General features: G+C 32.5%; 2 non-coding genes and 1 pseudogene across 2 annotated transcripts in view; all 3 read left to right on the top strand.

The window, feature by feature from the left end:
- Window positions 1-284, top strand: part of LOC128870767 (small subunit ribosomal RNA) — a 1,991-nt gene extending 1,707 nt beyond the window's left edge. Inside the window, exon 1 of the ribosomal RNA XR_008455486.1 lies at window positions 1-284. This exon is cut by the window's left edge and continues 1,707 nt beyond it. This is a non-coding gene — a ribosomal RNA (small subunit ribosomal RNA).
- A 566-nt stretch (window positions 285-850) lies between these two features.
- Window positions 851-1,031, top strand: LOC128870761 (5.8S ribosomal RNA). Its single transcript, XR_008455480.1, has one exon. It is a non-coding gene; the product is annotated as a 5.8S ribosomal RNA (ribosomal RNA).
- Window positions 1,032-1,469: 438 nt separating this feature from the next.
- Window positions 1,470-4,257, top strand: LOC128870749 (large subunit ribosomal RNA; annotated as a pseudogene).

Below are 4,257 nucleotides of genomic sequence, written 5' to 3'. Positions count from 1 at the left end.
CGCTGAACCACTTTCATGCTTGGGATTGTGAACTGAAACTGTTCACATGAACTTGGAATTCCCAGTAAGTGCGAGTTATTAACTCGCATTGATTAAGTCCCTGCCCTTTGTACACACCGCCCGTCGCTACTACCGATTGAATTATTTAGTGAGGTCTCCGGACGTGATCACTGTGACGCCTCGTGTGTCACGGTTGTTTCGCAAAAGTTGACCGAACTTGATTATTTAGAGGAAGTAAAAGTCGTAACAAGGTTTCCGTAGGTGAACCTGCGGAAGGATCATTATTGTGTTCCATATCCGTAAGAAAAACAAACAATGCCAAAACAAATAAAAACAAAAACAAACAAAAGAAAAAAAGAAAAAAAAGAAAAATTTATAATTATTTTGAATCCATATTCTTTTTATTCTTTTTCATTCAATTTGTTATCCATCAATTATATCATATTAAATATAATATGATGGTACATTTTGTAATGTTTTTTCTTATTTTTTCTTTTAAAAACCTTTAAACATGAAAATAGAAAGTTGTACTTATTATTCATTTGATTGAATGATAAGTTAATTTGTTCACAATAACAAAAGTGGTATATATTTATTATTATATTTATATATAAATAAAATGATTAAAAAAATACAAAATAATCAAACATAATAAATACCACCACTGTATTATTGTTGAACTAAGACATTCGCAACTTAATAAAAATGTTTAGAGTTAAATATATTTGATATATATTATTGAAAGAAAATCAATTTATATTTTATTATTATTATTATTTAATTTTACTCTTTCAATTAATATATGCAAAAAAAAATTGACATTTGTTATAAATAAAAATAAATAAAAAAATACTCTAAGCGGTGGATCACTTGGCTCATGGGTCGATGAAGAACGCAGCAAACTGTGCGTCATCGTGTGAACTGCAGGACACATGAACATCGACATTTTGAACGCATATCGCAGTCCATGCTGTTATGTACATTAAATTAAATTTTAAAGTACTGCTTGGACTACATATGGTTGAGGGTTGTAAGACTATGCTAAATAAGTTGCTTATTCTTTTATAAAAATAATTGAATTTAAGCAAATGTGTATATTATTGGATTTTAAATAATTCATAATATTAATAGCAAAAAAATAAAGATATATAATGAATTTTTTATTTATTAATATATTCTTAAAAAAAAAAAATCCTCTCAAATAAAATGAAATAAAAAAAATTTTGAATCTAAGTATTCTCTTTAAAAAATTTTCATATTATTTATATATATATAAAATATTAATTTATATATGTAATTAAAGGAGGAATGTCTAGCATAAAAATTAATTTTTTTTATTCTAGAATTGCCTCATTTTACATAATTATTATTTATAATATATATTTATATAAAAGGAAAAAAGAAAAATAGAGATGAAAAGATGATATAATTATTTATTAAATTGTGAGAAGATAAAAAATATTTTAAAACAACCTCAACTCATATGGGATTACCCCCTGAATTTAAGCATATTAATGAGGGGAGGAAAAGAAACTAACAAGGATTTTCTTAGTAGCGGCGAGCGAAAAGAAAATAGTTCAGCACTAAGTCACTTTGTCTATATGTCAAATGTGAGATGCAGTGTATGGAATATCTTAATATCTAGTATGAGAAATTAACGATTTAAGTCCTTCTTAAATGAGGCCATTTACCCATAGAGGGTGCCAGGCCCGTATAACGTTAATGATTACTAGAAAGATATTTCCAAAGAGTCGTGTTGCTTGATAGTGCAGCACTAAGTGGGTGGTAAACTCCATCTAAAACTAAATATAACCATGAGACCGATAGTAAACAAGTACCGTGAGGGAAAGTTGAAAAGAACTCTGAATAGAGAGTTAAATAGTACGTGAAACTGCTTAGAGGTTAAGCCCGATGAACCTGAATATCCATTATGAAAAATTCATCATTAAATAATTAAAAATAATGTGCATTTTTTTCATATAAGGACATTGTAATCTATTAACATAATAAAAGTATTTATCAAAAGATCATTGGTGATATTAAGTTTATTTAAATTAATTTGCTTTTTAAGCATATTAACATAGAATAAATACTAATGATTTGATAAAGTGTTGATAGATTTTATTATATATAATGCTAAAATTCATTTTTTGAATTTTACAAAAAATTTAATATCTATGATATTAATATTTATTTGTATGCATTTATATGATTAACAATGCGAAAGATTCAGGATACCTTCGGGACCCGTCTTGAAACACGGACCAAGGAGTCTAACATATGTGCAAGTCATTGAGTTATATTAAACTTAATGGCATAATTAACTTAACTTAAAAATATAATGGGATTAATTTTTAGTCTATTTTCTTAAATAGTCAATTAATTCAATCCCGGGGCGTTCCATATAGTTATGTATAATGATAATTTATTATTATTTATACCTCTAACTGGAGCGTACCTTGAGCATATATGCTGTGACCCGAAAGATGGTGAACTATACTTGATCAGGTTGAAGTCAGGGGAAACCCTGATGGAAGACCGAAACAGTTCTGACGTGCAAATCGATTGTCAGAATTGAGTATAGGGGCGAAAGACCAATCGAACCATCTAGTAGCTGGTTCCCTCCGAAGTTTCCCTCAGGATAGCTGGTGCATTTAAAAATTATATAAAATAATCTTATCTGGTAAAGCGAATGATTAGAGGCCTTAGGGTCGAAACGATTTTAACCTATTCTCAAACTTTAAATGGGTAAGAACCTCACCTTTCTTGATATGAAGGTTGAGGTTATGATATAATGTGCCCAGTGGGCCACTTTTGGTAAGCAGAACTGGCGCTGTGGGATGAACCAAACGTAATGTTACGGTGCCTAAATTAACAACTCATGCAGATACCATGAAAGGCGTTGGTTGCTTAAAACAGCAGGACGGTGGACATGGAAGTCGTAATCCGCTAAGGAGTGTGTAACAACTCACCTGCCGAAGCAACTAGCCCTTAAAATGGATGGCGCTTAAGTTGTATACCTATACATTACCGCTAAAGTAGATGATTTATAAAACAATTTCGATTGATTTATAAATTTTGAAACTTTAGTGAGTAGGAGGGTACAATAGTGTGCTTAGAAGTGTTTGGCGTAAGCCTGCATGGAGCCGCTATTGGTACAGATCTTGGTGGTAGTAGCAAATAATCGAATGAGACCTTGGAGGACTGAAGTGGAGAAGGGTTTCGTGTGAACAGTGGTTGATCACGAGTTAGTCGGTCCTAAGTTCAAGGCGAAAGCCGAAAATTTTCAAGTTTTTAATAAAAAAAAATATTAATAAAATTTATATATATATATTAAAAAATAATTAAATACTTGAATTATTTTGAACGAAAGGGAATACGGTTCCAATTCCGTAACCTGTTGAGTATCCGTTTGTTATTAAAAATGGGCCTTGTGCTCATCCTGGCAACAGGAACGACCATAAAGAAGCCGTCGAGAGATATCGGAAGAGTTTTCTTTTCTGTTTTATAGTCGTACTACCATGGAAGTCTTTCGAAGAGAGATATGGTAGATGGACTAGAAGAGCATGACATTTACTGTTGTGTCGATATTTTCTCCTCGGACCTTGAAAATTTATGGTGGGGTCACGCAAACTTCTCAACAGGCCGTACCAATATCCGCAGCTGGTCTCCAAGGTGAAGAGTCTCTAGTCGATAGAATAATGTAGGTAAGGGAAGTCGGCAAATTAGATCCGTAACTTCGGGATAAGGATTGGCTCTGAAGATTGAGATAGTCGGGCTTGATTGGGAAGCAATACCATGGTTTATGTACTCGTTCTGGGTAAATAGAGAATTACGATTCTTGTTCCCCGGATAGTAGTTACGTAGCCAATTGTGGAACTTTCTTGCTAAAATTTTTAAGGAATTATATCATTCGATATATATTCTTTTTAAATTATAACGATTATCAATTAACAATCAATTCAGAACTGGCACGGACTTGGGGAATCCGACTGTCTAATTAAAACAAAGCATTGTGATGGCCCTAACGGGTGTTGACACAATGTGATTTCTGCCCAGTGCTCTGAATGTCAAAGTGAAGAAATTCAAGTAAGCGCGGGTAAACGGCGGGAGTAACTATGACTCTCTTAAGGTAGCCAAATGCCTCGTCATCTAATTAGTGACGCGCATGAATGGATTAACGAGATTCCTACTGTCCCTATCTACTGATTCTCATTGTGATTGTTGAGCAGTGAAGACGTGTCGTGTCGCGAGCGC

Source organism: Anastrepha ludens, unplaced genomic scaffold (assembly GCF_028408465.1).
Source record: "Anastrepha ludens isolate Willacy unplaced genomic scaffold, idAnaLude1.1 ptg000053l, whole genome shotgun sequence".
Classification (NCBI taxonomy): domain Eukaryota; kingdom Metazoa; phylum Arthropoda; class Insecta; order Diptera; family Tephritidae; genus Anastrepha; species Anastrepha ludens.
This window is presented reverse-complemented; position numbering and strand designations above follow the sequence as displayed.